The following is a 10960-nucleotide window of genomic DNA, read 5'->3' as shown; positions in this document are numbered from 1 at the left end:
AGCCTGGCTTTGTCAAGCAGAGCTTCCTGTAGGCAGGATGGCACCCACAGGGAGAACAGTCTGCTGGCTCAGCAACTTCTCTCAAACTCACTGATCAAGTCACTCCTCCTGCTTGGAAAGGAGTTAGTTGAGGGGATGGAGAGAAGTCCGGAATGTTAGTTCCTTCATATGGAAATATCTATCAAGAGAAAACCAGGTTTCCCACCTCCAACAGAAGCTATGAAGAATTCACAGACACTATCCTCACCCAGACTTCCAAAACTACCTATCCTGTTTCTCTAGTCAGCTTGTTCTCCAATTTTTGCAGTTATTGTAGCTTTATATTAAGTTGTGATATTTCATAGAGTAGGTTATTTCACTTTATTCTTCTTCAAGATTGTCTTGACTATTCTTGGTCCTTTACATTTCTGTGTAACAAAATGTACAGAAATAATTTCTATTTGGAGAAAAACAAACAAAAAACCCCTACTGGAATTTGATTAGAATTGCATCTACTCCTCAATCTATTTAGGTGGAATTAACATCTTTACAATATTGTCTTCCAACACATTAACATGGTATGTTGCTTTTAGAACTTTCCTCAGTTATTTATAGTTTTTGACCTAGATGTCTTATCGTTCGATATCTTTTGATAGATTTATTTCTAGTGTTTTATTTCTTTGTTTGCTAATATAATTGCTACTGTTTATTTAGAAAGATAGTTGATTTTGTTGGTACTTTATCCAATGACTTTGCAAAATTTATTTCCTAATCCTAATAGTTTATCTGTTGATTCTTTTGGACATTTGTACATGAGTGCAGAAGTACATCAATCCTTATATTTTTCATTTCATTTGTTCTCTTTCCTTATTGAGCTGTCAAGGACCTCAAATACAAATGTTAAGTAAAAGTGGTGATAGCTGGTGTCTTTGTTTCATTACCTTGTTTTATTATAGTCTCAAGGAAAAGCTTTCAACAAATTTCACTATTAAGTATGATTTTTGCTATAAATTTTTTGTTAGACAAACTTTTTTCAGATAAAAGAAATTCTTCTTTGTTCCTAATGTACTGGGTTCTTGTTTATATTACAACATTGAATGAATCTTGAATTTTAAAATGCTGCTTCTTTATCTATTTAATTCAATTTCCTTGTTCCTCTTTACATTGCTGGGTTCAGTTTATGAGAAAATTGACTGTGATTTTCTTTTCTTGCAATGTTACTATCCCTATTTTTTTTTTTTTGGTCATACCACACTGCTTGCAGGATCTTAGTTCCCCAGCCAGGGATTGAACTCAAGCCATGGCAGGGAAAGCACTGAGTCCTATCCACTGGATCACCAGGGAATTCCCTTTTCCCATTTTTATATTAAGATTATGCTGGCCTTATACAACTGATAAGAATATTTTCTCTCCCTTTCTATTCTGCAAAAGATTTTATGAAAAAGTGGTGGTTTTTGTTGTGCAGTCGCTAAGTCATATCTGACTGCTTGTTGGGGGAAAGGTAATGGTTATTTCCTCAAATGCTTGGAAGAATATGTGAAGGCAACAGTTTTTAAATTACAGATTCAGTTTCTTTAATACAAGAAGAGCTATTTGATTTTCTCTTTCTTCTTGTGTTAATTTAATAGATTCTTTCTTTCTGGAAAATTATCTCATTAGAAATTTCACGTTAACTGACATGTAAGTCTTTGGATGCGTGCGTGAGTGCTAAGTCACTTTGGTAATGTCCAACTATTTGTGACCCTATGGACTGTAGCCTGCCAGGCTCCTCTGTCCATGGGATTTTCCAAGCAAGAATACTGGAGTGAATTGCCATGCCCTCCTCCAGGGGATCTTCACACCCCAGGGACTGAACCCATGTCTCTTATGTCTTCCTCTTTTTTTTTTTTTTTCTTCTTTTCTTTTTTTTTCAATCCATGTGTCCAGGGCATGAACCAGGCATGGGCACAGAGCAAAAGCCAAGCTGGGATAAACAAGGAGTTGTTTTGTCCCTCACTGATATGAGACAGCCACTATGTCTTCCTCTTTTATGTTTGTTTTCTGAAGGTACCCTTGCATTGTCTTTGGGCTTTAATAATTTCTGTTAAGTCAATCATCAGCCTCATGATTGTTCCTTTGGAGATAATGTGTCTTTCTGGCTGCTTGTTTTTATGCTTTTCAGATGTTTTACTATGATGCATTCAGCTAGGTGTGATTTTTCTTTCTATTTATTCTGCTCGAGGCTCCTTGAATCTATAGACTAATGTGTTTTTTTTTTCAGTTTTGGATTATTCCTGGCTATTCTGCTTTACTTCTGTTTCACTCTCTCTTTCTTTACCTTCTGGGAACCCAGTTACATGTGTGTTAGATTTTTTATTCATGTCTCATGTATCTTTTGTACTCCTTTCTGTATTTTCTATCCTTTATTTTCTCTCTTAAATCTATCTATTGACTTCTTTTGAGTCAATAAGACTTTTGAGACAATAAGAGTCAGTAAGAAGTTTCTATAACTTCTATTGAGTTATTTTATTATTTTAGTTCAAAAATTTCCATTTAATTCTTTCTTATGGATTTTATTTTATTCTCTTCTGAAAGTATCCATTTTACCATTTGTGTTAAATGTATGGATCTCCTATGGCTATGATTCTATTTTGTGTTTTTTTTCCCCTCTTAATTTGGGCTTATTTAAATTTTATTTTCTGGGTGTTCTGACAATCTTTCTTGAATGCTGTTCAGAGTGTGTGAAAAACTGTGGTGATAATTTAAGGCTCTGGACGTTGTTATCTTCTTTCACAGAGAATATATATATATATATATATATATTTTTTTTTTTTTTTTTATCTCTGGCATGTAGTTAAGCTAGTTAGTTAAATCTAATCAGGGATTTAAGACTGGGTTTCAATATTTATGAGAGCTGGTCTATTTCTGGTTAGCCCTTATTTCACAGTGAAGTCCTTCAGTAATTTTAACTGGAATTATTGGATATTTATGTGGGTTCTTCTTTGGAACACCCTAACTTCCAATTTTTTTTTGTCCCCATGTCCACGAGGCTGCAAAATGCTTTGCTAAGCTTTTCTACTTCACAGTTGCTACTGTTAACTTGACAAAAGCCCAGAGAAAATCTGCTCTGAATGTCAGGCTCACTTCTTTACATATCCCTTCTCTCCAGTATCCTGTCTTCTCTCTCTCTGGTTATCTTTGATGCTTTCTGTGGGCTTCAGACATATTTTTAAAATATTATATCCATGATTGCTAGCTATTCTTATCAGGATGGATGGTGTGATACAAAAAAAATTCACCATCTTTAGTAGCAGAAGTTCCTTCTACCACTTTGAAGATGATGTTTCCACAGTTGAACATGAGGTGATCTAATCATTCTTACAACTCATGGAATGCAGAAGTATATGAATTTTTCCATTATGTCTCATTCTGAATGAAACAAGATATACTACCAAGATGAAGAAAACTCTAGGGGGGTCATTTATCTGTTATTCAGAACTGTATCTAAGGCATAAGATTGCTCTATACTTAAAAAAAAATCAAGTAAGCTTTTAACTTTAGTTTTTGGAAAAAGTTAGAAACCATGGTACAGAAAGTTCCCATATATCCTAAGCACATTTTTTTTTCATGTCGTAACATTTTACATTAGTGTGGTGCATTTGTCACAGCTAAGAAATAAACATTGATAGATTACTAACAAAATTACATGCTTTATTCAGACTTTACTAATTCTTTCCTAATCTCTTTTTTTTTCTGTCCCAGGATTTTATTTATGTTGCATGTTACGTTTGTCACGTCTCCTCCTCTGGTCTGTAACAGTTTCTCAAATATTTTTCTTGTTTTTGATGATCTTGAGAGTTTTGAAGAGTATTGTTTTAGTATTTTGTAGAATCTCCCTCAGTTTGGGTTTATCTTGTGTTTTTCTCATGGGTAAACAGGTTATGAGTTTTGGGAGGAGGACCACAGAGATGAAGGGCCATTCTTATTACATCATATCAAGAGTACATGCTATCAACACAATGTTCATCTTGATAACTGGGCGGGGGGTGGGGGGAGTTGACGTGTAGGCTGCTCCACTGTACATACTCTGCTCTTTGGAAGCAAGTTTAAAGGCCCAGCCCACACTTAAGTGATAGAGAGTTAATCTCTGCTTCCCTGAAAGCTCAGTTGGTAAAGAATCCACCTGTAATGCAGGAGATCCTGGTTCAATTCCTGGGTCGAGAAGATCCCCTGGAGAAGGGATAGGCTACACACTCCAGTATTCTGGCCTGGAGAATTCAGTCCATGGGGTCGCAAAGTGTTGGACATGACTGAACGACTTTCACTTTCTTTCCTCAAGGACTCTATAATTTTTAATGTTTTACTGCCTTCCTGGTTAATGTAATATTCAATAACCCTTCCTTTCAGTTTTTTGCTTGAGTCTAATAGCACTTCAGCATACTGCAGTTCATTTTATTTTCCCAAATTTACTTGCTCTGCAGCAAAGGTGAAGACAGATCTGAATGGCTGTATGGAAGTGGTAGGACTGATGAAAAGATTTTAAAAAATGGAAAATAAGTGCTGAGTGTTTCTTTTAATATAAAAATCTCATTTAAATTCTACTCTATAAATATTAATTTCTTGACAACCATTATAATCATACAACAAAGATAGATGTGTTAATAGAAAATGTAGGTTCCAGTTTCCATTGTGCTTTTAATTAATTGTGCAGTGTTGAGAAAAATAAGCTCCAGAGTTTGGTCCTTATATAGAGAGGACAGTGTAGCTGGACTATAATGCCTCTAAGTTTTTTTTTTAATTAATCAATTTTAATTAGAGGGTAATTTCTTTACAATATTGTGGTGGTTTTTGCCATACATCGACATGAATCACCCATGAGGGCACATGTGTCCCCACAACCTGAAACCTCCTCCCTCCCCACTCTTCCCTCTGGGTTGTTCCAGAGCACCAGCTTTGAGTGCCCAGCTTCATGCATCAAATTTGTATAATGCCTCTAAGTTTTAAAAAGTCTCATGTAATTAAAAAAATATTCAAAGACCTTTAAGCAGATCTTGTACCAAATGATTGATAGACAATTTTCAATGATATTTCTGTATATCTGAACCCTGCTACAAAACCAGTTGAAGAAGTGGATCCTTTATTCTCAGCAGTCAGATTGCTCTTGTTTGGACTAATTTAGATAACTGTTGTTGTCGTGGTTGTTCGGCTGCTAAGTCGTATCCGACTCTTCGCGACCTCATGGACTGTACCATGCCAGGCTTCCCTGTTTCTCGCTATTTCCTGGAGTTTGATAGACAACTAGGTGGCAGCTTCCGGCTGAGGGGAAATAATACAAAGCAATAAGCCCCAAATACTGGATTAACACTTTGCAGAAGAAAATAAAAGAAGGGAGAAATATAGGAATACAGATAGCGTCCGGTATCTGGGGATTCCACATCTGCAGATTCAGCCAACCATGGTTGGAATCCTCTGTTGATTTTGGTGGATGTGGAACCAATAACATAGAGGGCCCACTGTACTGCACACCATTTTATACCAGGGACTTGAGCATCCTCAGACTTTGGGATCTGTGGTCATTCTAGAACCCATCCCAGGCAGATACCGGGAGAGCCGTGCAGATGGTTCTGAGTAATCCATAATTATAATGTGGCTTTCACTCTTGCTCTCTCTTTTCTCACTAAGACTGTGCATAATTTGATAATCGATGTTGGAAATGAGAACATATCTCTCTTAGTAGAACTTATAGCACTAGTTCCCGTGGTATAAGAATGACATCATCCATTTTTTGGTTTGGTGAACAACAAAGGAAATTTCTCACCTCAGATTTCGGAAAGCAAAAGGAATTGTTCCCGAGAAGAACTTGTCATTTCCTTGGACTGATTATGAAAGCTGTCTGTGGTTATGGAGAATTTTTTTTCTCCAGGGAAAATACATGAACACTAGAAATTTTCCAGACTTGGGAAATAGTAGTGGATAAATAAAAATGTTGAGCCTCTTACCCTGCTGGTTCAGATTCTGAACGTGATTCAAATTTTGTACCTACTCCCGTGGTGGGAGGCAGGGAGAAGAAAAAACAAATTGAGAACAACACTTGGAATAAAAGATGGATTGTGTTAGTACACTGCACATGGTTATTGCTGGTGTGGGGGGTGGAGAAGGGATTTCAACACCCTCCTCATTTGAGGCCAAGTATGTCAGCTCTTTTCAGGTGCTAAAAAGCTAAGAGCTTTATTTTAGTGATTACAGTAGTCTTGGATGAAAACGTGAAGGAAACCTGCTAGGAGGAAGGCACTTGGAGTGCCTAGCAAGGGCGGTGACATTCTCTGGCTCATCCCTGCGTTTAAGATGCCTCACATTTCAGCTCTAGGGCAGCTTAGGGTGCAGAGGAGCAAGCTGAAGGGGCCATTAGTGTGAACGATGGCTTCCTTTTACACACCAGTTTGCAGGCGAGGTCTTTCATGCTGTCAGGAGATTAAAAAAAAAACCTTTCTGAAAATGTCCTGGAGGTGATTTCATGGGAGCAGTAGATCCCAGATTAGTCAAAGTAACTGTTTGTTTATATTGTTCAGGTATTTTGAAAGCTGTTACCTTATTGTTTCCATGATGACAAATAAGTGGATCCTAAGGTCACTCAGAATCAAATGTTCATCTCCCTAAGGGCAACATTAGGGCACTTTGGGGGAGAAAAAGAATTCCTGCTTTCCTAATACCCATGACTCTGATTTTGTTATTCAACAAATCATATTTGAAAAAGAAGCCTGTCACTTATCAGCCAGTATTTTCCCTCTGATGCCTGGTTCAGATGGGCTAGGAGAAATCCTTGTCTCCCCTTCCCTATCCAGGATCATTCTTTCTTTTGGCACATAAGCAAATCAACCTTAAATAAGTTTAAACTCATTTAAATCTTTTGAACATTTTTTTCCCCCTAAGTTTGAATCCTTAATTGTTTTTTCATCTTTTAATTTATTTTGTCTTCCTTTAACTTCAGCAGTTATCTATGTATCTTGGAGGGTAGAACTAGAAGTCACTGCTGGAAAGATTTTTTCTTTTCTAATTTTAAAAATTAAAACTTTGTTATTTGGTGTCTAGGCTGTTTATTGAATCAGCCTTGGAAACTGAGATTCCCAGCAAGGGTGCTCAGGACAGACTTTGACAAGCAGTGTTAGAACCATCCTCTCTTCTGACACCCACAGACCTAGTAGTAAGCCTGGGACACCAGTCTAGATGGCCCCCTCATGTTGAGTTCCCCTATGGGGGTCCAGTTGAGACTATAACAGCTCATTTAAGAAGTACTAATGATTTTGAGATCCAACCAGTCCATCCTGAAGGAGATCAGTTCTGGGTGTTCATTTGAAGGACTGATGCTGAAGCTGAAACTGCAATACTTTGGCCACCTCATGAGAAGAGTTGACTCATTGGAAAAGACCCTAATGCTTGGAGGGATTGGGGGCAGAGGAGAAGGGGACGACAGAGGATGAGATGGCTGGATGGCATCACCGACTCCATGGGCATGAGTTTGAGTAAACTCCGGGAGTTGGTGATGGATTCTGGCGTGCCACGATTCATGGGGTCGCAAAGAGTCGGACACGACTGAGCGACTGAACTGAACTGAATGATTTTGAATTTTGGAATGGAAAGGATTGGGATCTGGATTCCTCCCTACCCCCACCCTGAAATTTCTTGCTTTTTAGGTTCCCATCATCATCACGTTATGACAAGATTACACATTGTGGTCTGAAGACTCCCTGCCTGGCCCTGTTTCTTCCTGCTTTTATCTTGCAGAGGTGTTATCCCCAGATCAACTACTTTTGCTCCCAACTCTGTCTCAGTATCTTTTCAGGGAGAACTACCTGCCACGTAGATTGGTTAATTTATTAGTTCATTTTAACCTTCCAACATTACTGGGGAGGAGAGTTAAAATAAATAAAACATTTCCCAGAGACTTTCTCAATTCAAGTATTTAGTTTTCAGCTTTCTTGATTGCAGCTTCATTCTGGACACACTTCCCTGAGGCCACACATTAACCATCTTGCTTTTGGATGCGTCACAATTCCTCAGCCTCACATTTTTTTGCTCACTACTCTCTGTGCATGGCTAATATCATCGGCTTTGCATTTGATTTTCTTAGTTGCTTTCTTGGGGAGTAAGCAGATAGGTGAAAATTCTTGATTTATCTTTATAAATCGAAAAGAAGTACTAAGTCTAATTTCCTTTCCCTCCATGTCTAGCAGACACATGAGGAACGAAATATCCTGAGAAAACTTACATCATGTTCTTGCCTTAGTAGTGAAACCAGTTGAGTAATGTGTCATTGATTACAATGAACCAAACAGCCCAGTGTCGGAAGGCAGCTCCCCAGCACAGACCTCCAGATGCTGAACTTTCTCTTGTTTGTTCTCTTGACCCTCAGCCAGATCTTGGCTCCTCCAACTCCTCATATCTGCGTCTCAGATGCCCCTGGCTGTGTTCCAGCACTCTGGACCTCCCCAGTCCCTTCCCCGTCACACACCCTACCCATGGCTCACCCACACAACCTGCCCACACCTGCCTTGGGCTAGTGTTTCCTTCTTAAGTGGCCCCTGAATACAAATAGTACATGTTGTATAATGGCTCCCTTTCCAGAGCAAATTGGCACACATTTGTGTAAATAAAATGTCTTTCCCCTCTGGATGGATTCACTGTTGGCCTGTGACTAGGAAGAACAAAGGGAAGAGGGTCTGGGAAGGGTGAGTGAAGCATGCAGCCTGTGCTACCATACTAATACATCAGTTTCGTGGTGTTTCCAAATTCCCGAACACTTGGAGGTGGCAATGATCAGAAATCAGAATGATTAGGAGGCGGAAAAACCTCCCCATCAGGGATAAATAATAGATTGCATACATTAACTGTCTACAGATGAATGCTCAGTCTGATACTGTGTATGGAATTTCCTGTTTCAGAAACAGAGTCTGATTCTTATTTCAACAGAACCTATGAAACCTGCTTGTTAGTCTGATTTCACAGCATGGATTTATTATCAAGTTATATCTATCAAAAATGATTAAGTATGTTTATCACTTCTAAAGGTAGTGCTGTTAGCAGTGGATTTAGCATGACTGTTTTGTGTGGAAAGAGTTTCCCTATGAGAGTCTTTTAAGTTATAAGTCATTTTGGGGGAAGAGGGAATGGGGTGCTATTGTTTAACGGATATAGAGTTACAGCCTTTCTCTATTCATCTGGAGATGGATGGTGGTGATGACTATACACAGTACTTAATGCCACTAAACTGTACACTTAAAGATATTTAAAGTGGTAAATTTTATGTGTATGTAACCATAGTAAAAAATGAAAAAAGTCATTTGTATTGTGATAAAAATTAAATAGCACAGAAGGATAAAACAATAAGGTTTGTCTTTCTGCCTTTTACCATCAATTCATCTTCCCACTCCTCTGAGGAAACTGGAGCTGTTATCCTTTTAGAAATCTGTTATTTATATAGTGTATTTATATAGTAAGTGTATTTATATAGCAAGTGTATTTATATAGTACTATGTTACTGTTGTTTAAAACACATACTGTTTGGTCCCTTGCCTTTATTATTTAGGGCTTCCCAGGTGGCTCATGGTAAAAAATCTGCCTGCCAAGCAGAAGACAGGATTTGATTCCTGGGTTGGGAAGATCCCCTGGAGAACGGAATGGCAACCCACTCCAGTATTCTTGCCTGGGGAATCCCATGGACAGAGGAGCCTGGCGGACTGTTGTCCACAGGGTTGCAAACAGTAGGATGTGACCGCGCGAATAGCACTTTCCCTTTCCCTTCACCTGCTCATGGAATGCTCAGGCTCCCTCGGAGGTGCCTGCAAACTGAACCCTTTTTGTCATAGTGTTTTTCTGGGAAAATGCATTCCAAATTCTCAGCAATTGAGTTGTCAATGTCTGTTTTGGAATAGAGCCTGTTTGTAAGCTGAAAACAGCTGCTGCCTTTCCTTTTTTAAAATTTCAATGGAGTACAGTTGATTTACAAAGTTGTTGGTTTCAAGTGTTCCAGTTGTTCAGCCCCAGTGTTGTTGCTCAGTTGTGTCCTGCATAGTAATTCAGTAATACATATATTCATTCTTTTTTAGACTCTTTTCTCAGATAGATTATTACAGTATATTGAGTAGAGTTCCCTGTGCTATACAGTATGTCCTTGTTCGTTATCTCATAGAGAGTAATATGTGTATGTTAATCCCAAGTTCCTGATTTGTCCCTCCTGCCTCCCATGTTTCCTCTTAGGTAATCTTAAATTTGATTTCAACATCTGTATAAGTCTGTTTCTGTTTTGTAAATAAGTTCATTTGTATCACTTTTTAATGATTAAATTCCATGTATGAGTGGTATCGTATGATGTTTGTCTTTCTCTGTCTGACTTACTTCACTTAGCATGATAATCTCTAGGTCCATCCATGTTGCTGCAAATGGCATCATTTTATTCTTTTTTTATGACTGAGTAATACTCCCCTGGTGGCTCAGAGGTTAAAGCGTCTGCCTGCAACGCGGAAGACCTGGGTTCGATCCCTGGGTCGGGAAGATCCCCTGGAGAAGGAAACGGCAACCCACTCCAGTATTCTTGCCTGGAGAATCCCATGGACGGAGGAGCCTGGTGGGCTACAGTCCACGGGGTTGCAAAGAGTCGGACAAGACTGAGCGACTTCACTTTCCTAATTCTCCACATGTTTATCCATTTCTCTGTTAATGCACATTTCTTTTTCTAAAATATGTATTATCTTTATTTTTCACACAAAATCTATAAAATAAGTATCTTGGATGATATAACTCAAATTTTATTGATAAGAAATCTGAGGTGTAGATACGAAATGACTTCTTTAAGGTTTCATAAACTAGTTAGTGTTTGAATCACTACATTTTGCTCTTGAATCATTAGCCAACCAATTCTGCAAAATAAAATACATAGATTCAGCTGATCTACATACACTGAGCTTCCATTTGGCCACCTTTTGTAATGTGTATTTTGTAGTGGTTG

The 10960-nt window shown here is 38.4% G+C and overlaps 1 pseudogene; it reads right to left on the bottom strand.

Moving 5' to 3' along the window:
* Positions 1 to 1893: 1893 nt before the first annotated feature.
* On the bottom strand, positions 1894 to 1987 carry LOC122422943 (annotated as a pseudogene).
* Positions 1988 to 10960: the final 8973 nt, after the last annotated feature.

Source organism: Cervus canadensis, chromosome 20 (assembly GCF_019320065.1).
Source record: "Cervus canadensis isolate Bull #8, Minnesota chromosome 20, ASM1932006v1, whole genome shotgun sequence".
NCBI classification, from domain to species: domain Eukaryota; kingdom Metazoa; phylum Chordata; class Mammalia; order Artiodactyla; family Cervidae; genus Cervus; species Cervus canadensis.
This window is presented reverse-complemented; position numbering and strand designations above follow the sequence as displayed.